At 40.9% G+C, this 26,010-nt stretch overlaps 1 protein-coding gene across 2 annotated transcripts in view; it reads left to right on the top strand.

The window, feature by feature from the left end:
* TPRG1 (tumor protein p63 regulated 1) overlaps positions 1–26,010 on the top strand; it is a 217,222-nt gene that overhangs the window by 139,448 nt on the left and 51,764 nt on the right. The window lies entirely within an intron of this gene.

The following is a 26,010-nucleotide window of genomic DNA, read 5'->3' as shown; positions in this document are numbered from 1 at the left end:
AAGCTCACTCTAGTGGTTGTCCGCAGGCTCAAGTCCTCACTGGAGGATGGCCAGAGAGATGGGTTCCTGCCATGTGAGCCTTTCTCTAAGACTACTGACAACATACATGGCTGCTGGTCTTTCTTACAGGGGACAAGGGAAAGAGTGAGAAGGAACATGAGAGACTGAGCAAGATAGATGCTACCATGTTTAGGTAACCTCAACTTGGAAGGGACAGTTCCTCACCATGTTGTATTCAATAGAGGCAAGTCACTAAGTCCAGCTCACACTCGAGTGGTGGCTGTCACCTGAGGGCAAGCAGGGCAAGAGGTGGACACTGGAGGCTGTTGAACAAGCAGCCTTCCACGTGAAGGTGATCAGGACCTTTATTAGAGGATTTAGATCTCAATTGGAGGGTAAAGATGAAGGAAGGCTTCTCTGAGGGAGGGCTTCTGAAACTGGGACCGAAGGCACAAGGTGAAGGAGGTTACGGAGAGTGGTCCAGGGAGAGAATAGTTCATGTAAAGGAGAGAGACAGAGAGAGCCTGGTGCCTCTGTGGAACTATTAACAAGTCAACAAGAGGGCCCAAGGGACACCAATGTGGAGATGACTTTCAAATTTAGATGCTGGTGAGCTTATGGCATTTGGAAGAGTTAGAGTAATTCAACTGGTATCTGTCACTTGCATTGGCAGGCATTCCCTAGAGAGGTTCAGAGTTAAAACTAGTTTGAAAGCCCTTGCTCTAAACTGTGGGACTGTTTCTGGTACTGCTGGGAAATGGTTCTGATTCAAGTGTATAAAATGAATCAAATTGCCCACTTATCTCTTAGGATAATTACTTATTGTGTAATGTGATAATGTTCATAAATCGCCCGAGGCTTTTTGGGGAAAGGTATTATATAAACACAAGGATTTATTAGTGATGATGGAAACAGATTTGAGGGATAAGATCAGATGTGACTCTTGATGCTATGGCATTTGACTCCAAACTAAGAGGCCTATGAAGTTCATTTGAGTTCTTGAGGAGGGTTTTAGGTTAAGAAATGGAGGCGGCAGAGTATTGAGAGGTGGATGGAATGGATATAGGCATGGAGAGGTAGGGTGGAGAATGGGGAGTGCTCTTTTTAGCTCATTCACTCTGAAAATAAAGGGCACTTGCCATTTGTCAATCTGTCAAATGAATGTGACTATTTAGAAATGCAACATGGAGATTTTACTGGGCTGGGAATGAGAAAGTCTGAATTCTTATCCCTATTTTGTCTTCAATGTTCTGTGTGTCCTTGAAAGAAAGTTGTTTTCTCTTTCAGAGCCTTATTTTACCCCCATGTAACATGATGGGTAAAATCAGATGATCTTCAAGGTCTCTGCCATCTTGTGGGCCAGTAATTTTATAACTTTTTCCATCATTTCTGCTGTGAAATGAAAACAATAAGAACTTGTTGACAGTGAAGGAATATTGTGACCAATGACAGTTTTTGTTTTGGGAAAGTTTAACATTGGTGGCAGAACTTGAACTTTTGTGCATTTTTTTTGTAGACCCTAGGGATAGATGAAAACTGCAGAGAGAAAATAGGCAAGAGTTGGTGTTTGATACAATTTTTCTAGCTTCAACTGACATATTATTCTTCTTTCTCCTCTTTTTACCCCACTGATCTTCTCTTAGTCCAAATTCCCTAGACACAGACATGTAGTTCATATTTTGGAGTTAATAATATCCACCCTATAGAGGATTAAATGAAAACATTGAGAAGAGCCAAGCTGGTGACTGTTATAGATGCTCCAAACATATTAGTTTCCTCCTGCTTTCCAATTTTTTTTTCTATTAGGAAGATAACACTCTCCATACATGTTTTTTAGTACAGCAAAATGCTAATAGAGACCTAGGAGCTTCCCAGGTGATGCAGTGGTAAAGAATCTGCCTGCCAATGCAGGAGATGCAAGACATGCATGTTCAATCCCTGGGTTGGGAAGAAATCCTGGAGAAGGAAATGGAAACTCACTCCAGTACTCTTGTCTGGAAAATTCCATGGACAGAGGAGCCTGGTGGGCTGCAACCCATGGAGACACAAATAATCACATGCAACTGAGCACAACAGCAATAGACAGCTACTCCCTGAAAAGCTACCGAGTCACTGAGTGGGGCAGTTAGGGCTGCAGGTCTATGCTGTAAATTTCACAGGAAAGAACTGATGATCATTTACTTTACTCAGGGCCTGTTACTTCATGGCAAACTAACGAAGACCTGGAACCTGTTTTCTGATGGAAATAGGAACTTGATGAGTTGGTTTGAAACCACCTAAGCCCTGTTAACAGGTGATTCAGGTTTATTTCTGGGAGCAGGGAAAGCACATGTTAAAATGCTCCTAGGAACAAGACAGTACCCCGGCCACCTGCCCCCAGTTCAAGCCAAGCAGGAGGCACGCATAAGAAGGGACGACTCTACAGGTGTGCATAGAGAAGTGACCTTAAATGCAATGCCTGGGCACCTGAAACACCTAGTATTACATTTTTCATAATACCATTTGGCAATGGGGCAGCAGGCAGAGGAAACCAGTTTTAACATAAAACCTGAATTATCATTAAGAACATTAAGTAATTAATAGTCTTCAATTTTTTAGTTAAAAAGTCATTTCATCTATTGAACATAGTTACAGACTTTGTGGGCTTTCCAGATGGCACTAGTGGTAAAGAACCCACCCGCCAATGCAGGAGATATGAGACTCGGGTTCGATCCTTGGCGGAGATCCCCTGGAGGTCTTTGGAGGAAGAACTCCTGGAGGAGAGCATGGCAACCCACTCCAGTATTCTTGTCTGGAAAATCCCGTGGACAGAGGAGCCTGGCAGGCTATAGTCCATAGCATCTCAAAAAGTCCAATAAGACTGAAGTGAGGTAGCACTCACACACAGACTTTATGTGTTTCTCTTGCATTTCCTGCCCCCTCTTTCATGGTAATTTGGATATTGCTAGACCTATATTCAGGAAACAAGCTTTAACTGTAGTTGTTTTAATGTGATGATTCAACAAATGAAAGACAGTGCCTAGTCTGTAGGGTAAGAAAGATGAATTATATATTGGTCTTGCCCTCAGATAGCCTGAGCTCTAACTGGGAACAGGGTGAGTAATTATATAGAAAACTAATTTTCACAGAACACTTGACACAATAAACCCGAAGTGAAAGACAGAAGCAATGTATTATCGAAGCAATTCTGAGGCTTTTTTTTCTTTAAGGTTGGTAATTTTTGCTCAAGAGACAGATGAATTTGGTTAGAGAACAGTGCCTTATAGACTGGGGGGAAAGTATTATCAAAAGGCATGATGATGCAAAAGTCTAAAACATTGTTTCAGAAACCATGACCAGTCTCTTGGGTGGCTGGAGGGTAAGAAGAGAGGTGGGAGAAAGGAAGGGGAAAGGAGAAATGGATTTTCCAGGCAAGATTACTGGAGTGGGTTGCTATTTCCTTCTCCAGGGAATCTTCCCGACCCAGGGATTTAACCTGGGTCTCCTGCATTGCAGGCAGATGCTTTACCCTCTGAGCCACCAGGGAAGCCCTTTGATTGGCTGCTGCTGCTGCTGCTGCTGCTAAGTCGCTTCAGTTGTGTCCGACTCTGTGCGACCCCATAGATGGCAGCCCACCAGGCTCCCCTGTCCCTGGGATTCTCCAGGCAAGAACACTGGAGTGGGTTGCCATTTCCTTCTCCAGTGCATGAAAGTGAAAAGTGAAAGTGAAGTCGCTCAGTCGTGTCCGACTCTTAGCGACCCCATGGACTGCAGGCCACCAGGCTCCTCCGTCCGTGGGATTTTCTAGGCAAGAGTACTGGAGTGGGGTGCCATTGCCTTCTCCTTTGCTTGGCTAGTGGGAGTCAAAAAGCTTTCATTGCAGGAGAGGTTTTCTGCATATCTGTGTCTCTACAGCCTGTGGAACATGAGTATGTGGCAGGCACATCACCGTGTACTCAGTGAATGGTGAGTACATGGCCAGACCAGTTAGTGGTGTGTGGGATGGATTGGAATACTGAAAAACATATGATCAGATCTTTGACTCAGTCCTGGTAAGAGGTGTTGGATGCTTGGCCTAGGTATGAAAAGGAGAAGTCTTAAATGAGAATCTGAGTACCATACTCTGCAGGCAACACTGATTAGTGGCCTCAGACTCCAGTGGAGCAAAGTCACTTGAGAGTTAACTTAAATGGAGATGAAGTCTGAAAGCAGAATTGCTTGGGGTTTCTGGACCTACTATCCTCAGCAAGTATCAAGTTACATCGCATACTATGATGAACTGGGCAGCAGACAAGGATTTTGTCACACATGCTCTTGACTTTGCCTTTGGGGACCTATGCCAAGAATGCCCTGGATTTGATCTTGGGTGCGGTGCTGTCCACTCACTCATAATGCCCTGGGAGGCGTGTTGACAAGGATGGGTGGATGGTGGGGTTTTGCTGAACTATTTCTTGGCAAACTTCTGGGAAAAGGCGTTCCCCAAATGCCACAATACTGTTATTTTTGAGAAATGGACTGAACCCAGGTGCCTGATTGGACAAGGCCACTCCCAATTTCTTCTAGATAAATATTTGGTTGCCAGGAGGTTATATTTAAATGAGAAATACCGCCTTAGGAAGTTATTGCCTAGTAATTCCTGCAGAGGGCAGGATCCCATCCCTTCTGGGAAATGTTTGAGAACCACCCCAAAACCTACACTGTACTCACTGCACACTTAGTGTGGGGCATCCAGCCTGAGGTTCTCTAAACTCTGTTGCTCGGCGAACAAGAAAACCTATCAGTGTTATAGATACTGCATTTCTTCGAGGGAAATGCTTCTGGTCTTCAGTGTCATAATGGCAGAAATCTGAAGCACAAACAGAATCTGAGTTACGGATTTGGCTTTAAAGAAAAAAATAAGTTCTCTGAAAAAGAGCTTGGTTCTTTCTGGAATCCAACTGCAGAGTCTGGGAAGCTAGAGAATTTGGATCTTTCAGACATAAGACATTCTTGACTTTGATCTTGCTACTCATAATCAATGTGTGAATGTTGGTTTTTCAGGCCCCACCAATTTTTTTCCTATGGTCTTCTCCTAAAATCTCTCTATGGGGAGAATCCTTTTATGTATTTTCTTTCCATTTTCACTGAATGAGACTATTAGGATTCAGCAATTAAATCTTATAACTTTTTTGGGGAATCATCTGTCTTTAGGAATTCTTCATTAGTTGTTTTAAGCACTCAGAACAAAACATAAAGGAAAACACATAGCAAAAAACAAGTATAAGCACAACCAGTCCATTCTGAGGGAGATCAGCCCTGGGTGTTCTTTGGAAGGACTGATGCTAAAGCTGAAACTCCAGTACTTTGGCCACCTCATGTGAAGAGTTGACTCATTGGAAAAGACTCTGATGTTGGGAGGGATTGGGGGCAGGAGGAGAAGGGGATGACAGAGGATGAGATGGCTGGATGGCATCACTGACTCGATGGACGTGAGTCTGGGTGAACTCCGGGAGTTGGTGATGGACAGGGATGCCTGGCGTGCTGTGATTCATGGGGTCGCAAAGAGTCGGAGACAACTGAGCGACTGAACTGAACTGAACTGAAGCACAAACACAAATAAAAAGGCTATCACTCTGAGGTTCTGGGTCAAGGTTCACTGTTTTTGGTCCTCCTATCAAGATCCATCTTAAACACACATTCTTCTTAACAGTGTGTGGCATCAAGGTCACATGCTGCGACTCTCCTCATGATTTTCTGAATCATCTGTTAATCACCAGCAATGTATTATTTTTTTGTTTTGTTTTTACCACTTTGGATGCAATTTTTCATTAGGATATCCACTGAGATAGATCCCATAAAAAAGAAGAAATGTTACCCATGTATACCAGCTTAAATACAGGTGAGAAGGGCCTTGTTCAGCAGATTGGGCTGATCCCCCAGGCTATGTAGGGTCTGTTTTGGTGAAAACCTATCTGGAGGAATGACTTGAGGTGGAGACCTGGGGACACTTGGCCAAGTCAATGTTCAAGATTTGTTTCTTCTGATGCAGAAGAACCTGTTAATTATGATGTATTTAAATTCTTTCAATGTGCTATTATCATAATTAAATACATAAGTGATAAGAAATATAGGTTTTTGGACTTGGAAAGTAATTTAGAATATCTGGCTCAATCTTCCTCATTTTATAGATGTAAACTGTGGTCTTAGGAGACTGTATCCCAGACCCCCAGTGGCAAGGCTGAGAGCAGAAACTAAAGAAGGAGAAATAACCAAAGAGGTTTGGCATTGATGTATGCCTGTAAATTCTAGCATTTTAGGTTTTCTTCTCTGTATGTCATCAGAAAACGGAACTCTGCTTTTTAAAAGCATCTAGGGAATGACTGACACATTGGCCATGAAGATAGATGTAGAATTAGAGTTTTGACTTTCCATAAATGAGCTCCCTGACACCAGTATTGAATGTATTCTCTCTTCTCTGGACTGTTCCTTAAACACCTGGAGAGCAAAGAGAGCAGTCTGCAATCTTCCAGGTGTCTTTCAAAACTGAAATTCTATAATTTGAAATTGTTATCTGAGTATTCTTAAAATATAATAATAATGATATACTGAAGCAAAAACAGAAAAGAATCAGGTGGTTTTACAGAAATCATACCATATTGAAGGGAATGTGCTTGGATATCAAGAGTTTTAAATTTGACAAGATCCCAGCATTTAATCCCTCATACCTTTGTCTAGTGTTATTCTAGGGAAGAGCCCTTTAACAAAGTTTTCCTTTCATTGCTTCATAAAATTTTCAAATGACAATCTCTTTAAATTCTAATTTTCTGAAATCAATGCAGTTCCTCTGGGCAGTTGCTGGGTGGCAGCAGAAGTGCTGAAGTGGTGGCCTATAGAGAAAGAATGGCAGAAGGGCTTCAAGGCTCACTGAGTGCTGAGTGTATGCCCTAGTCCTCATGGCCAGTGAATGACACAGCTGGAAGGGCTCATAGGGCTGCGACTGGTAGGGGAGGGAGGAATTTTTCCCTTCTCATTGTTTGTCACCGGTCCTTTGAAGAGGGTGGTAAATAATTATGGTAGCTGCTACAGTTTATTAAACAGCCACTGTGGGCCAGGCACTGCATTAGGCTCTTTAGATATGTCATTGTGAATTCAAATATCACCATTAGCAAGGTGGTATTTTCCCACCTCCCCCCCCCCCCATTTTACAGATATTATTCCCATTTTACAGATGAGGAAACTGACGAAAAGAAAGATTATCTGAACCATCTTTGAGGCCACAAGGCCAGCCAGTGCTTTATCTGGGCTGAAACACAGGATCCCTATGACACCAAAATCTAGACTTTTCTTATCATGGGGATGCTGAAGAAATAAAGATAAAGCCAACAAAAGAAATCCCATCTCTGTTTTTGAGTTGAATTAATCAATGAGTCAGGGAAAATTTTGACTAGAGAGAGAATATTAATGTCTGTTTCCAATATTTTAGTGTCCTGGAATCTGCAAGACCTTTGCATAGTCAGTATTTGCATTCACACACACATGTACACACACACACAGAATCTCATAATAAATGCAGTAGGGTTGGTTAATTTTTAATTTTTTAAATGAAGAAACTGAGGCTCACTTGAAAGAGAAGTCGTCTTGGTAAAGTCCTCAGTAAACAGAAGACTTGGGTCTCCTGATCTTTAGGCTGGGATATTTTCACCAAACTTGAAAGAGATGGGCTTCAAGCCTCAGCCTTGAAGAGATGGGCTATTTTCTCTACATGGGCTGTCCTCTAAAATCAGTTCAACCAGGACTTCCCTGGTTGCCTAGTGGTTAAACATTCACCCGCCAATTCAGGGTATGCAGGTTCAATTCCTGGTCCATGAAGATTCCACAGGGCTTGGGGCAACTAACCTGTGTGCCACAATCACTGAGTCTGCACTCTAGAGCCCTTGGGCTATAACTACTGAAGCCTGCTTGCCCTAGGACCCATTCTCTACAACAAGAGAAGCTACCTCAATGAGAAGCCTGTGAACTGCAACTGGAGAGTAGCCCCTGCTAAACACAACTAGAGAAAGCCCAGAGCACATCAATGAAGACCCAGCACAGTCATAGAGAAATAAATAAATACATGCCCCCCAAAATAAGTTCGACCAAAAGTAGAGGAACAGTCTTGGGCCTTAATGTATAGAATTGAGATGTTCTCCATCCATTTGATGGCCTCTGTCTTTCAACACTAGCTGACTCCAGCCCACATTTATGATGATGCCTGTGTAAGCTGCAGCAGCTTCCAAAGTTCTGCACAGGGTAGATGTTTCACTTAGCTTGCCCATCGTGCACGTAAAGAAACTGTGAACATGTTGCTTCTTTACTGAAGGCCCTCTGCTGGTGCCAACTTTCAGATAAACTTAGCTTCATGCATCCTAGCAGGAAATAGAAAAGAAAGTAATCTAGATATCTTGGTTATTGTACATGCTTATGTGATACATTATTTATTTGGGGGTAGAATATACATAAGAACTTCTTTTGAATCTTGAATATTGGAGGTTGTATCAGAGAACTTCTAGAACTAGAATGAGCCTTAGAGATGATCTAAGTCCAAAAGTGGGGAAGTTATTTATTTAAATCAAACTCCTTTACAAAGTCATGGGTGACTGGGGTGTCCTGATCCCTTAGGATGGAGCCTGGGCTTGAGAGCCAAATAAATGTCAATTTGAATCCTGACTCTATTATTGACTGGTAGTAAGACCAGAAGTTAAACTGTTGATGTCTCAGTCCCAGTCTCATCTTTAAAAACAGAAATAATTATAACTACTTTGTAGTGTAGTTGGTCAGTCTAAATAAGCGAGTATATTTGAAAGCCTGGTGCTTATGTACTCTGTCTTTCTTATCTACCCTGATGCTCTGTGTCTTTCATTTGGTTTGGATTCTTAGTGAGATCAAGTGTTTTGGAATTTACAGCACAAATGAGCTACATGATACAGGAGCACAGCTCAGTCCTTGATGGGAAAAATACAGTGCAATCAATCCCTTTTTAATTTATTTACATCATAAGTTAACCATGTTATAGCATGCTTTTCCCATATGTAGTTTTAGCATCTATTATTACACTGGGATCTGCTTTGACTTGTATTTCTGAACCTGTATAATTAAGTGTTATATTATAGTGGGCTTCACAGCACTGGGTAATGAAAAGAACTCTGGCCTTGTAATCAGCGGGATTTTGTGCCAATTCTACCAGGCACTAGCTGTGTGATTATAAATGCCTCCTTTTCTGTGTATGAGGATTTTAGTTCAGGTGATCTGTAAGGTTCTGATAAGTTTTTAGGTTTGATTTGTCTATATTTTCTTCCACTGGTATATATTGAGACCTCTGTTTATTATGTCTGCATTGTGCCTCTCATGGGTGTGAGCAAGTGTCATTCTTCTAACTCAAATCAAATTAATTGTGCAAGATTTAGGGGCTTCCCAACCTTACACCTCTATTGATAAACTGAGTAGGGTTTTAGTTACTTTTTGTTGTTGTTGTTTTGGTATTAATTGCAGAGCCTCAATACTAAACAAGATCAGCAAGTTCACGAGTCAGCTTAGGCAAGGATGGACCTTTACAAAGTACCCCAGGTTACAGGAAGATGGCACTAGAGATTCTTGTCTTAGAAAAATGATGAGGCTTGGGATCTGGAATGGAATAGAATCACAGAATCACTAAATTGGAGACCACCCAAAGCAGATACCTTCTTTCCAGCAAACTGGATAGATGGTTAGCCAGTCTCTGTTTGCAGGCTCCTGGTAAAAGAGAATTCACAACTTCTCACTTTGTCTCTCCCATTCTGGGAAGCTCTGGTTCAAATGATCTTTCCTGTATTGAGTTGAAATAAGCTCCTCTTGAAGCTGTCACCTGTTGGTCATAGCTCTCTGTAGCTACACAAAATGAACCTCTCTGTAGCTATACAAAATGAAGAATCAGTTCATTAATTCAACAACTATTGAGTTCCTATTATATGGTAAACACTGTGCTGAGCTCTGGATAGGCAAAATATATCTTCCCCCCCACCCCCCACACCAAGGGGCTTATAGTGTGGCTGAAGAGCTAGACAAGTACAATGTCAGCTGCAGTATGATGAAGCAATTGCTACTACATGAAAACAAGTGGTTTAGATCCCGTGGGAAGCACATCTTATTTAGATGAGGAAAGATATACCAAAGAGTTTGAAAACCTCCTTCATCTCTATTCTCTGCAGGGTAACTGCACTTCCAGGATGTAATAGGCAGTGTAATTTTGGAAGTCACAGAAAGACTTGGGAGACTTGAGTTCTAAACCCAGTTTTGCTACCATTGTCCCAGTGAGACATGGAACATGTCAGTCAGTCCGTTTCCAGTAGTGAAAGTGAAAGTTGCTCTGTCGTGTCTGACTCTTTGTGACCCTATGGATTGTAGCCTGCCAGGCTCCCCTGTCCATGGAATTCTCCAGGCAAGAATACTGGAGTGGGTAGCCGTTCCCTTCTCCAGGGGATCTTACCAACCCAGGAATCATACCAGGGTCTCCTGCACTGCAGGAGGATTCTTTACCAGCTGAGCTACATTTTCAGTAATAGAGGCTGCAAATAGCACCATTTCAGGTTTCTAGTCCTGGACATTTTAAAATAAACAGTTGATACACTCATCTGTTGAATCTCCCAGTACTTCCCTCCTCTTTATTTCTGTTCCTCACTAGTCAGCCTAGAGTAGAAAATCAGCTTTTGAACTGTGGTGTTGGAGAAGACTCTTGAGAGTCCCTTGGACTGCAAGAAGATCCAACCAGTCCATCCTAAAGGAGATCAGTCCTGGGTGTTCATTGGAAGGACTTATGCTGAAGCTGAAACTCCAGTACTTTGGCCACCTGATGCCAAGAGTTGACTCATTGGAAAAGACCCTGATGCTGGGAGGGATTGAGGGCAGGAGGAGAAGGGGACAACAGAGGATGAGATGGCTGGATGGCATCACCTACTTGATGGACATGAGTTTGAGTGAACTCCAGGAGTTGCTGATGGACAGGGAGGCCTGGTGTTCTGTGATTCATGGGGTCGCAAAAAGTCGGACACGACTGAGCAACTGAACTGAACTGAACTGAATTCTCCCTGTGTCTGGGCCTTATCAAGTTTCCTGAGTCCCCCTCTTCCACACCTTGTGTTTGCATTGGGGTGACCCTTAGCTTGGGTCTGAACTGTTCTCAGCATTAAATTAAAAAGCACTGAGGACTTCCCTGCTGGTCCAGTGGTTAAGACTTTGCCTTCCAATGAAGGGGTTCAGATTTGATCTCCATTTGGGAAGTTCAGATCTCACATGCCTGGCGGGCCAAAAATCTAAAACATAAAACAGAAGCAATAATGTAACAAATTCAACAAAGACCTTAAAAATGGTCCAAAAATCTTTCAAAAAATAAAAAGCATTAAATTAAAAGCACACTTAGAGACACCCACAGAATTTTTAAACATGCCCAGGCGTATTAGAAGTTGCCCCTGGGATCTTTCCATTGACCAGCACAAAAAAAGATGACTCAGGCTATGTCTGCCTACTCCTATGTGGAAATAATGTTGCATTTGTCTGAAAGCCAGTGAAAAAAAGATGTAAGCTGAAGATGGCCTGATGACAGATTATTTTGTACCCCAAATGCCTTGATATCTCAAATCGTTTATTTAAAAAAATTTTCCACTCTAATTTTTTTCTGATCCTTGGAGGAATGTTTAGAGAAAGGGCTAGTTGACCAGACTCAGAAGTCTGAGAAGTCTTTTAGAGCTGAGATAGCCATTACTCTCACCTGTTTCTGCCAAGCTCTGATAATTTTTTGTAACTAACGTAAAGTGAAGATATTGGATGAATGAGACATCACACAATCACGAGAGAAATGTCTTAACGATGAATATGGAATCCAATCTTAAGTCCCATTACATAAAATACTATTTTCTTTGAGATAGGAAAAAAAAATATAATTGTCATTTGTTTGGTCTGTCTGGGTAAATTTCATGGTCAATGCCAATCTTTCTTGGAGCTTTTCATATTATGCAGAACTTAGAACATGGACACAAAGAGATGGTGGACTCACTGAATTTTGGATTTTGAATGCCTCTCACGTGTATGGTGGGGAGAGTAGTAATTAAGGTGTGGGACTTAGGTAGTAGCATCGAGAATTCTCTAAAACCATGTTAACAGAGTATAGATTTTGTAATGCAATTTCAATAAGCTTTCACCATTGATCCACATTTTTGCCAAAGAATCCCCAGGATTTGCTATATCCTCTCTTTTTTTTTTTTTTTAAATAAGGCTCGTCCCTCAGCCTGGCAATAAGTTTTTCTCATCAACTTAAATATATTTGGAGAGAGTTGACTAATTTTTTTAATCATATTTAAGAACATATGAATAGCTATCAATTCCTACCTTCCATTTAATTTTAATCTATACTTCTTCTAAAGCAAATACAAGCCAGTAAGTTTTCCTAAGAGCATATCTTGGAAATGTAGTGAATTTTTATATATGTATAAAAGTGAAGTTTATTATTGACTGTAATAATTTTAACCCACGAAACCATTCATTTATCAAAACTTTACTGAAGTTAAGGCACTGCACATATTTATGCCATTTGATTGTTCTAAGAAGAGAATAGAAAATGCATCAACTATAGGGAGTCCTGAGGCCTTTTCTCTTTTGACTGAACTCCTCCAAATCAAGCTTCTACTTGATAACTTGGCTCAGACACCAGGCAGCATGCACAAAAGTAATATTTCGAGCCAGGTTCAAGCGATTTGTTTTAATAGAATAAACACGCATTGGATATGAATATGTGCATATCAATATCTCTGGTGTAGTGACATAGAGTTAAGTAACACAGTCCTGCTATAAAAGGTGTGTTTTGCAATAGTTAATTTGAGTATAAGGCTTCCCAGTTGGTGCAGTGGTAAAGAATCCGCCTGCCAATGCAGGAAATGAGAGGCTGGGGTTTGATCCCTGAGTTGGGAAGATTCCCTGGAGTAGGAAATGGCAACCCGCTCCAGTATTCTTGCCTGGAAAACCCCATGGACAGTGGAACCTGGCGGGCTATAGTCCATGAGGTCGCAAGAGTCTGACACATCTGAGCGACTGAGCACACACGCGCACAATTTGAACATATGGACAGCTGTGCTTTAGGGTGTGGTTAGCTTATGCCATTGGAGCAGAGTTGACACCAGAGAGAATTCACAGAGTTGTGGCTCTATCTGGGGAACATAAAGGAAGTGGTTTATGACATGACTTTGAAGGAGAGAGCTAGGATATTGGTGGGGAACTGGGATGTAAAGAGAGGATTAGGGGAAGAGGGTGGTCCAGGTGGAAGGTACAACAAAAATAAAGTCACATGGTCAGGAAAGAGCAAGGAAATACAGAGAAGAGTGAGTGGAGTTTATTATTTATTAAGTATAATGAAGGCATAGGGAATGATAAGGCTAGAGATGGGGCCAGATAAAGGACAGAGGATCTGGATACCAGGATAAAGTGTTTGTGCTTTCTTGGTGGCAGTGGAGCTACTATTAAATTGTAAATGAGGAAGTGCATCCATTTAACAAAACTTTTCTGAAGTGCCCTGTATAGGTCAGACAGTATGTAAACTACTGAGAATTCAAAGAAAAAAAATAGACAATCTCAAACCTCAAAATCTTCAGCAAGAAGGAGAAGCAAATACAATTAATTTAATGCAGGTATCAGTACTGAGAGGCATATCTTGTTCACATAACTAAGGGGTTATGGAAAGTTTCTTAAAGGCAATAAACCTTAAGGACTGGATGGGAATCATTTAAGTGGCAAAGAGAAATTCTGCTCGAGTAAGACCCCTGGAGAAGTTTATATGATTGTTAATCCAGGGAACACTGGGAAGAGAGATGTGAGTGGGAGGAATGGGGAGAGAAGGATGGGGGTGGGGGGATGCCAGTTAGGAGGCTGCTACAATGGAATAGGTAAGAGAGGATGAGCCTGGACCTTTGAGATGGCTGTGAGGATGAAGAGAGGGTGACAGCTATGAAAGAAGCAACAGCAGTGGATCTTGATTTGATGCTGGAAGTGGGAGCTGGGGTAGAAATTGCAGAAGTGGAAAAGAATGAGAAAAGGAGTTAAAAATAGCAACGATTGGAAGTCTGAGAGGTGAGGAAGATGATGCCACTTTTGTTAGAGAATACAGCAGTCAGGAGAAGCTGGTTTCAGGGGAAGTGCATGGAATTCAGTGTTGAGTAACTACTGAAAAGCAGAATAAGCAAACTCTGTAAAACTGGGCCATGAGCAAAATTCTTGGGTTATGATGTTATAGTTCCTCCTCGTTCCCTCCTGGAAAATTTCAGGCCATAGGACAAGTGGCCAAATACGGCTTCAAGCACATTCTAAAGTGTTGTTGTCTAGGGCAAAAAGATCTTGTGTATTCACTGTAAAGTGTAAAAACCAGATATTGTTAACAATTCTTTGGCTTGGCTTATAGATGTTCTAAATAATACCTTGGGATTATTTATGATGACAGGTTTGGAGTTCTTCTTGGAACATATACCTGCCCCCTTAAGCAAACTGCTTCCTGGGGAGGAGACCAACAGAGGCAGGGTTTTTTCCAAACACCTAATTTTCATTTCTCCACCCCCCCCTTTTTTTAAACTTAGTAGGTAAAATTAGTGATTCCTGGACCGCATACATATATTTAATGACCCCAGATGCTTTAGGGATGAATCATGGTGGCCTCCTCTCTTTGCCTCCTTATTACTTCATTTCCAACTCCATTTCTGTCTCCACTGTAATTGCAGCGCTGGGTGAGACACTGCTGAAGGAGGAATTAGCTGAACTGTGGTGGTTTGGCAACAGAAAGGTAGAGAGGAAATAACATGGAACAGGAGGTCTGTGTGAAACATGTAGCCTTGTGGCTTTCTGCCCAAGCAGGGCAGTTTCTCTTACAGTTCCCGGCCCTCTTAGGGCTTTCAAGACACTGAACGTGAGATGGGGGCCAGGTCATATGCTGTTTTTGTTCTTTCTCAATATCATTATCTGGCTATGAAGGGACACCTTAAACACAGATCTATGCACACATAACACCTCCTACTAAGATCTTCGGGGAATTTCAAAACCACATGCACGTTTCAGAAAGAGTTCATTCAAAGTAAAGAGACAAATTGATTTGGGTTGTCTGATAGTTTGATGGAAGAAAAAATGCAGAGAGTAGGATGAAGTTAAAAATAGGAATACACTATGCTCTATTCTGTTAGAAGCAAGCTTTTTTTCCTTAATTTTTTTTTTTTTTTGGTAGCTCTGTGCTGTGTTCAGTAGCTCAGTCTTATCCAACTCTTTGAGATCCCATGGACTGTAGCTCTCCAGGCTCCTCTGTCTATGGGATTTCCCAGGCAAGAATACTAGAGTGGGTTTGAACTAATGCAGGTTCCTCCTGCATTAGTGGTGGATTTTTGACCACTGCAGCACCTGGGAAGTCCTTTTGTAACTTAAGCTTCCCCAAATCAAAATGTGTCACTTACTAGGGCTCTGCAGTTAGCACATGTTTGACCAATGGGCAGAATATAGAAGACTACATGAAAGTTCATAACTTCAAGTGCTGAAAGCCAGTTATCAATCAGGGAGACCAACTGTTGGAAAACTATGTATTGGCAACATCAAAACATATGCACTGGGAAGCATGGGTCTCATGGACCCATGAATTAGAGTGTAGCTTCCAGCTTTCTTAGTCCAGTTCCATAGTCCATTTTGGAATTGCTGCTAGTTGGCAGAGGGAAACTGGTATCTGCTCTGACATGCTCAGAAATGGGGAACTCATTACCTCTTCAGGCAGCTTCCCTCATTGTTTAATCAGCTATAATTCTGACAGCCTTCTTCTGTTTTGCCAGATTTGGTCTGTCATTGCTTCTTTTGCCCCTGTAACCAAATGGAAGCCTTTAGTTCTTCATATCCATAAACACGTTTCTGATTTGTGAACATATTATTTTTCAGGTTTTGTGTCTCAGGCTGTTTGACACAGGACTTTCCCTTCTATCAAAGACCTCTATCGCTATGCCCTCCCTCACACCTCTACTTGCTTGATTTAGGCTTGGTGTCTTTCCTTTCTGTGATGGTTATCTTTATGGAGTTAAAATGATGCTGTGATACCAAGGCTCAGGAGCAGCAAAGGGTAACCAACTTATCATCTGTGTCATCAGAGAGAGTGCTTCCAAGGTGAGCATTTGGGTAGTGGTCACCACTCCTCCAGGTGAGGAGGAAGGGAGCAGGGGCCTGGAGGTCAGGTGGTGTCTTGGGTCTTCCAGTCAAGCATGGGGTGCCAGAAGCTGATGCTGAGAAGTGGACTGACTTATAGACCAAGCAGATGGCTCATCCAGGCCCATGATGTCCCATTTCAGTAATGTGGTAAATGATGCTATGAGGAATGCCTGTCTCCACCCATCTCATTATAGTCCATGTGCTCATTCCATCAGGTTGAATATGGCATTGTGAAAGGAGAAAAGTGCCAAGCATTGTTCAGGGTCTTAGGAAGTGTGTACATAATATAAAATAATGGAATTCCACAAGTCAAACCTTTCAGGATGTAATTGAGGTCAAATATGTTCTAGGCTGGAAGTCAGCAAGCTTGTCCTCTTACTTAAAGGAATAGATAATAAATATATAAGACTTTGTGGACCATACAGTGTCTATTACACTACTCAGCTTTGCTGTTATGGAATAAAAGGAACCATAGACAATATATAAATGAATGGATGTGACCATGTGCTAATAAAGCTTTCATAAAATTATAACCGGCAGTGGGCCATTTTCAGCCACAGGCCCTAGTGTATCAGTCCCTGACACAGAAGGCGGACAGTTAGTGTAGTGGAGCCATAGTCCTTGGCAGCTTATAGCAAGGCCCTGTTATGTCCTGTTCAACATTCCTCTGGGTGATTCAGTTCAAGGCGGAGGGCACATCTGGTTAATCTGCAGATTTCAGGAAATCCAGAGTGTTCTCTAATATATTTTGCAACATGACTAGGGTGCTGAGAGAGGAATGATAGTTTAGTGGCTAAGAGCACTGCCTTTGAGTTAGGTGGACCTACATTTAAATTGTAACTCTGGTGCTTTCTATTTAGAGGAATTCCTACTAACCTGTGTAAGTTATTCATTCTCTTTGAGTTTTATTTTCCTCATTTATAAAATAGGCATATTTTTACTTGTCTAAAGGGTAGTTGTAAGGATTAAATTAGATGATGTATATAGAGTGTTGAATACAATATCTGACATATAGTAAACCCTCAGTGAAAGGTAGTATGAGTAACCTCACTGAATCAGTTACAGAAACAAAGGAAGCTGTCTGGTCTGGAGGAGAACTCGCGTAAGCTAATTCATCACACTGAGGCAGGATCTCCTGACTGCTACTTTACATTGTGTCTAGGGACATTATCAACCCGACTTTGAATGAACAGTGCAGAGAAGTGATTCCTCTTTAGCCAAGTGTTTAAGGAAAGTTACAGAGGGGGAAACTTGTGAATAAAAGGGTTGACTGGGTCCAGTCCTTCACATAGGCAAGCAATTAGAAGAGGAAGTCTCTAAACAAGGAGTTAGAATATTCTGAATATTCTATTAAACCACAGGATTTTAAAGGAAAACCTCTGACCTGAATCTGTAGTCATTTTCTGTGATCTGTATGGTTAGGTGGGACTCCTATTGCAGAGGACAAGAAGGAATAGTGATATTAGCACACCTTCTCTTTTGCTACGTAGGGGTTTTGCTTTTAATATCAATCCTATATTGTTATCAGCTGTTTACAGGAGTATTGCCATGCTGGACTTGAAGATATTTTAGATGGTGAACTGGGTTCTACTTAGTTTTGTGTTGCTCTAGACTAGCAGAGTATAAGAGAAAATATTATATATATATATATATATGTGTGTGTGAGAATCATACTTTAAATGAAAAATTAGTTAGGAAAAAATACATCATAGCCTATGAGATATGGTAAATTCTAAAAGGAAATGTGGTCTAGTCAGCAAAGCTTTGCTTATGTTCATTACAGAAGAGAAACTATCTAAAAATCACCTCATTCTCATTTTTATAAAACAGAGAAAGAACAATAAAGTAAAATGAAAAGGACTGAGAAACTAGAAATTGAAAAAATAACAGTAGAAGTTAGCAGAATAAACATGCAAATTGTCTAAAACCTGACTCATTTTAAGTCAAACAAGGACGATAAAGCGATCACTAATATGAAAGCAGAGTATTAGGCATTAAAATCACTAATGTTAGACAGAAATAGATAAAATAAGGAATGAGAAAAGAGTACAACCACTTCTGGAGAAAAGGTTAAGATAATCATAAGGGAACACTACAAACAGCTCCACGGGAAAATATTTGACATCTGAAAGGAAACTGATGATTTCTTGGTAAAATGTAAAATTAATTCAGGAAGAAGAAAACTCAATATCACCTATTTTCATGGAAAATATTAGAAAAATGAGTCAAGGGCTGTCAAATGTGCATCAAAACTTATATCATTTCTTCCTTGTTCATAAGCACTTAAGATACCTATAATGCTTTTTAAGCTATTAGAAAAAAAGAATATGAATGGCTTTAGTGAAATGAGGCTCGATTTATTGAATAAATATATTAGTAATAAGAACTGAAGAACTTGTGGCTCCATTTTATGTCATGCATATCCACTTACCCCATTTTTGCACTTTCCTAAGTTGCAACATAGAAACAAGGACATAAAAACTTCTCTCATGTACCTCCTTAGGGCTAAGGAAAATTTACACCAATGGAGATTTGGAAAAGCCTTGGATCTTCCATTAAAGAGGAGCTGATGGTCATGATGGAGAGAACATAGGACTGGCAAACAGCCTGGTTTAAAGTACTAAGCCTATCATTGCTTTTTCCATTACCTTTGGTCAGTTAACCCCTCTGAGCCATAGCTTCTCTGTAATATGGGGATGATGCGATCAGTATTATAGGGTTATAATAAGGATGAATGGATATAACACATGTAGCAGCCACTGTTATTTCCCATCCAGCAACCACTTTCCACTTCTTCCATTCTAGTCAGAACCAGTTTTATTAAGTATCCATTTTCTTCTGAGAAGTCATGTGATTTAGAGAAACTGATCTCCAGCCCTTGAGATAAGTGATGAGTAAGCTTCTCTCGTCAGTCAAGTCTTTAGGAATCAGTGTATGACCCAATTCAGACACAATAGCTAACATGTAATAGGACTTTCTATGAACCAGATGCTGTTACAAAGTCCTCACATACATTTACATATATCCTATGAGGTAAATACTGTTAATTAACCTCATTTTATGAATAAGGAAATTGATGAACAGAGAGGTTAAGTAACTGGTCCAAGGCAACCCAGTTAATAAGTTGTAGATCTGGGTTCAAACCTAGGAGTTTGGCCCCAAAGTCTTTATTCCTAAACACTAAGCAATACTGCTTCTTACCTAATAAAAGCCTGTAAGGACCATATATAACTTTATAAATAAACAATCAAAATTTAATTGGTATTTTTTTCATCTTCCTTAATTTCTAAATGGGCTTCCCTGGTGGCTCAGATGGTAAAGAATCTGTCTGCAATGCATGAGACCTGGGTTCCATCCCTGGGTCAGGAGGGTCCCCTGGAGAAGGGAATGGCTAAACAATTAAATAATTACTGTATAGGTTTCACAAGGACTGAATACTAGTTGAGTAGGCAAATTTTTGTCCTCCATGACTTCAGCTTTCTGGTTTGACTCTTTTTCCTGTTCATGTATCTATTAGCTTAATATTTTTTCTTCTTATCCCTGGGTCCAAACCAGCACCCAGAAAAGGTTCTGAAAGTCACCCACAAGGAGATTAGAAAGGGTTGCAAATAGGCTGAAAGAGTTCCCTAACCCAGGGCAATGTCAGTGTGCATCACAGCGCTTTCCAAAATAAATGAAGCATGAACAGTGGAATTTTAGGCATCAGCCAGTGGATGAATGGTGTTATTTTGGGCAGTGGGTCACCCAGGCGCTCCTGAAATCATATCTTGTAGGCGTTTGTGTATTCTTTCAGGATGCCAGGCCAACTCTGACTGCTGCTTCGGCACACTTTTATCTGCCTGGACACGCAGTTCAGAAGTCACTGAGAGTAGGGGAGAGGGCATAAGACACGTGGTTTTGAGCCTCATTTTGCGTTTGCTTCCTTTCTCCTTCGATTTCTTTCCTCTCTCTTATTCTTTTTCTCTAGTTCTCCCTTGTCTGTTTTCTGCCCCCACTCCCTTAATCTCCTCTCTGTTTTCTGCTCTCTCTTTCCTTTCCTCCCTCCCTCCTCCTCTGTTTTAGTCCCTGTCGCCACTCCCATCTGCCCCCCACTCTCTTTTTACCCTCTTTCTATCTTTCTTTCGTAGCTGCTCTAAAGAAATCATACTTTCTGGATTTTCAACAAAAATTGCCTTAGGGCTCTTCAAGGATATCTTTCCCATCTCCTTGTTTTGATTACTTTGAATAGGTATACACAGCTGGCCCCTTTTCTTTTTGAGTGAAACCACAATCCACTCAGCAAATCATTGCTTTTCATTTTGCTGGCTGGAGGGAAAAAGTATCAGATAGGTGAGATGAGGATGTGGACGGGGGGATGGGAAGATAATGACAGATTTGATGATAATTAATATTTTCTGTGTCTGAATAGTGAAAGTCTCGTCCAAGTCCCCCAGCCAAGCTCAAGTTAAACTCTTGGTGTGTGGGTTTAAGAGCTCTGCAACCTGGCATGCTAGGGCTGGTTCAGAGGGAGTGATGCTGTGTATATGGAATTTTGTGGTTGTCTTTTATTATTATTACTGAGTAAACCATGCATATCTAAAAAGGAAATTTTAAGTCAACCCACTCTCAAGTTGAATTAATATACTGGGTCTAAGTTACCTTGCCCATAATTTAAATTACCAGAAGGTTTATGTATTAATCATTAAAAGCTTTGGAGTTCCTCAACCATTCATTTTCATTTTTATATCAAACCTCAATTATTTGTGCCTTATGTTTGTTCCTATTTTTATTTTTAAAGTAATGGGACATCTTAGATCTGATGGACTGCTAATCATTTTCAGATCCATTAAATAGGTCACTCACTAGTCACTTCAGTCGTGTCTGACTCTACGCGACCCTGTAGACGGCAGCCCACCAGGGTCCCCCATCCCTGGGATTCTCCAGGCAAGAACACTGGAGTGGGTTGCCATTTCCTTCTCCAATGCGTGAAAGTGAAGTCGCTCAGTCGTGTCTGACTCTTAGCGACCGCATGGACTGCAGCCTACCAGACTCCTCCATCCATGGGATTTTCCAGGCAAGAGTACTGGAGTGGGGTGCCATTGCCTTCTCCGATTAAATAGGTATTCAGTTTCTTTCAGAGTTTAAGTCTGGGAATGCCACCTATGTGACTCAGGTTTTTTTCTGTCTTTTCTCTCAAAAAGACAATGAATCATTTCTTTTACATCAATAATGAAAATTAATAAACAAAATATTATTTTCTTATAACATGACTCGGCAATTTTATTTTATTTTTTTGGCAATTTTAATGCTATGAAATTAGAGTGCTTTATTTATTTTTTAAATGTTTTACTAGAGAGTAATGGGATGCAGTTAGAGTTCACTGACTTTGAAATTGATGTTCTCAACAATATCCTTAAAAACAATATTGGATGGAGTCATAAATACCAAGAGGGAAGGTATTTTCATGATGGAGAATGGTTAGCAGTGACCAGTCAGTCACTCGTTCCATAAACATCTGTTAAAACTGAACATGGCCAGGAATTGTCACTCTGCTCCTACCCCACCACTAACCATTTGTTTAATCCTCATGTTAGCTATGGAAGATAAAAATTATTTTCTTCTTACTAAAAACAGGAAAAGTTAGGTGTGGGGAGATTAAGTGACTCATCTAAATCACAGAGCTAGAAACTAGCAGACCCAGGATCTAAATTTGGCTTTTTGTTAAAAATATCTGGACAGAGGAATTGACGCTTTACACTTTGCCATTTTTTATGTTTTGCAACAGACAAGATGCCTGGAGACTTTCTTCCTTCTCCTATGACCAGAACTGTATTAAAAGCAGGGAAGATCAAGGGCATTTTACAGAAAAACGATGCATAGATATTATAAGGACAGGTGTCTGGCATGGTCCCACATGTATTCCCAAGTTTTGGATCAATGTTTTCCCATTAATTTTAGGAAGAAAATGTTCTCCCTATCCTCTGTTCTCATTTTTTCCCCTTTCAAATTCCCCACTCTTTCTTAAGAATGGTCTTTATTATTCTTCTGTAATACTGGTTGTCAAGTTGTTAGGAGAAGAAAGGTGTTACAAGTAGTTTGGAAAAGGATGGCGGACTCTGACTTGTGAATATTTCTCTCCAGTACCTGCCAGGACCCAGCAGACCTGTGGAAGGTGAGTCCATGGTGCTGCAGGGCTCCTTAGTGAGTCACTGAAGGAGTCAGAGAGGGAAGGGCCATTCCACAATATCAGGCCCGATGTGTTCCGTGGAATCACACACGTAAGAGATGAGTTTGGTGTTCCAAGTAAATTGACATAGCAGCCTGCATAAAGTCAAGGATATTTTCCTGATACCCATCCAGAATGTTATTAGACTAATATTCACTGAGAAGGTCTAAAAGAGAGAAATGTTCTCCAAAGTTCTCTGATCATTGAACTCTTTCTTCACAGACTCTCTGCATGTAAATATCACAGGCACTATGCATAATTTAACTTATTTCATTAAAACATAAATTCTTTAACGTATTTTACCTGAGGGTCAAAGAGGATAATTCACCTGCCCAAGGTCCTACAGTTCTAGTGGTCCAGATAGGAATTGAACTCAGATCTTTCTGACTCTGCAGCCCATGTGTGCTGTGCTAAGTCTCTTCAGTCGTGTCCAACTCTTTGCAACCCTATGGACTACAGCCTGCTAGGCTCCTCTGTCTATAGAATTCTCCAAGCAAGAATACTAGAGTGAGTTGCCATGCCCTCCTCCAGGGGATTTTCCCAACCCAGGGATCAAACAGGCAGGTTCTTTACCACTAGCGCCACCTGGGAACCACATGCAGCCTGTGATCTGCGCCTTATTCAATTCTGCCTGTACTTTCTCCATAGAGACTTCCCTGACTTTCCACACATGATTTGCCTTTTTTAAGTACTCTACTCCATTAATGCCATTTTGTATTATATATTTCTGAAGGCTATTTGTCTGGGTTTCCCAGGTGGCACGAGAGGTAAAGACTTTCCTGCCAGTGCATAAGACTGAAGAGACATGGGTTTGATCCCTGGGTTGGGAAGAGCCCCTGGAGGAGGACATGGCAACCCACTCCAGTATTCTTGCCTGGAGAATCCCATGGACAGAGAAGCCTGATGGGCTACAGCGCATGGCGTGGTTCAGAGTCGGACATGACTGAAATGACTTAACACGAGAGCTATTATCTAGTCTGTATCAGTCTCGCTTGTGTGGGGGCCCTGCTCTCCAAGGCGGGATTCCAGAAGTCATGGTCTGACCCCTCACTTGACTTATCTGCTGCAATTTTCCTCCTACTTCTTTCTGCTAGAGATACATTGGTTTCCTTGGTGCTTCTTAAAAAACATCAAATGCTCTGATTTCAGGTTCTTCGCATTTGCTCTTCTCTGCTGGGAACACCATTCTCCAGATAGCACATGTTTCAATCCCTCATTTTCTTCAACTTTTGGTTTAAATGTCACCTTCCCAGTACTCAGATCATCCTATAGGGGAAAAAAATTTTTTTTTCCCCTGTCCTATTGATCTTTTGCTTTACTCTGATTTATTTTGCTTTAAACCGCATATTTCTGCCACATATTATATATTTGTTTTCTTCTCTTCCATCTGCATGAGCCAGAAGGTGAACTCCTCAATAGCTAGGACTTGTTTTGATTCATGGCTGTATCCCCAGCATCTAGAACAGTGCCAGCCTAGAGTGGGAGCTCACATAATTGAGCTCCTTAGTTGACTAACTAAGTGAATACATTTTTATTCTGTGTTTCCCCACACCCAGGCCATGGGAGCAGATACTTCTTCCAAGCAAGAACCAATCTTATTCTCCCCCTCTTTAGAATTGGGACTGAGAGACACTAGGTAGGGATTGAGAATTGGATTGGGAGTAGGATGAGAAAATACATGTAACCTTAGAACTGGAAGCCAGCCATGTGTATGGGTATAGAGCAAAGTTTCTGGTCTTATTCCAAAGAGAGAATAATGATGAGACTGCAAAGAGGGAAGTTTAATCATAACACACTATATGTTCTTGGACAGAGGGAGATGGACTAGTTGTCTGGGTTCCTGGGAAGCTTTCTATTTTCTATTCTCTATTTCTTAGGAAACCAGGCTGCATTTCTCTACCAGGTTTGGGAAAAGACCTCTGCATCCTTATAATAAATTCTTTATTTTCCCTCAGGTGAACTTGAATGGTTTAGTTGTAGGGACTGTTTGTAGTTATTAAGACGAACAGTGGCTTAAACACTTAAACATTCAGGGCTTGCGTCTATGATGGCTCCCTGAAGCCATCAAAAATTCAGCCTCCTTTCATCTTTCCATTCTGTTGTCCTTTACCTGAAGACCACAGTATGCCTGCTTGTCACCTCATGGGCAAGATGGTGCTAGACCTCCTGGTCTCACTTCTGCACATCAGACAGGAAGAAAGGGGAAGGAGGAAGAGGCAAAGAATGTTTTCCTGCTGAAGCTTTGCCTTTTCATTTTGAAAAGAAAGTCTTCCTAAGGGAATTCAACTTAAATCTCCTTGTCTAGAAGCATGTTCCATTCCTGAGCAGAAAAATCAAGTATTTTCTTTTTGATTTAGATAGTAAAGGAAAAGGTTGCAAATGACTTTTGGTTCACTAATCAACAAACCTTGACACAAATAGAAGCCCAAAGAACCTGCTGTGTATCACAGAGTTGAACCTTAATTGGTCTCAATTGTTTTCTACATCTAATTTGAATGCAAGGCATTGAGAGAACAAACATACCTAATGGTTCTTCTGTGGCCTTCAGAGCACGTCGTATACTGCTGGACGAACATGTATTCATATGCAAGTGTAATCATGGGTTTTAATTTGGTCTGAGAATCTTATTTTCCATGAGGGAAGGCTCAGCTCCAACCATATTAACTTCTATCTTCTCTGACTCCATCAGTATTCCTTGTCTAACTTTATGTTTTAACTATTCTACAGCTCCATTGTAAGCACTTGCTGATGGGCTGGGCCTTAACTTTCTTTTATACACATCTAACAAGCTATCTTCATGGACAGAACTCAATGAATTAGTTTGTGAATATACATATCACTGCGTACCAGATCTTAGAACTCTCTGTGTCAGAGGGTCTTTACTCATTTTTGGTACCATTTAATTTGTTTGTGTATTTTTTCTAGAATTCAAATGAAAGTAACGTTTTATGTGGTTCTAGTAATAGATAAATAATAATTTGCCTATAGATATCACCAAATTCTTAAAGTTCTATAAAAGGAACATGACTAGAAACTTTGCTGAAAGTGATTAAAATGCTTGTTTTAAGTGGTCATCAGCTAACACTGTGATGATAGACTTTGGCTATCAGCACAAATGAGAGGGAAAGTGGAAGGCAGAAGATAACATGAGAAAAGAAATAAGAAATATTTTAGGACCCACTCCTCCTGCTGCCCCCACCCAAGAAGTCCAAAGGGTATTATTATGACTGTGATTTTTCCAAGAAAGCATTTCTAATATCTGAGCAATTTGCTCTGGGTACTGATGATTTCAGAAAGGGAAGTGTTCAGAGCTGCTGGTATTGCTTCACTGTTGTTCTAAGTGCTATGGGTATCACAGGTATCTCTCAGTATCACTGTCAGTTTGGTTGAAGATACTGAGTTAACATTGCCCAAAAAAATCACCAGGGGTTTCTAATGAGTGTTTAAGATACAGCATTTTCAGTGATAAGTCAAATCTTGAAAACTTAACTCCAATGTGTCCATCTCTATAAATTTTTCCCCAACTTGAGGTATGGTTTTTAAAGAAAAAAAAATTAAGTGGGAGGATGGGGAAACATTTAGAGAACTGAGTATACAATGACAAAATAGGACTCTAACACCTAACT

The sequence above is a fragment of the Bos mutus genome, chromosome 1 (assembly GCF_027580195.1).
Source record: "Bos mutus isolate GX-2022 chromosome 1, NWIPB_WYAK_1.1, whole genome shotgun sequence".
Taxonomy (NCBI): Eukaryota; Metazoa; Chordata; class Mammalia; order Artiodactyla; family Bovidae; genus Bos; species Bos mutus.
This window is presented reverse-complemented; position numbering and strand designations above follow the sequence as displayed.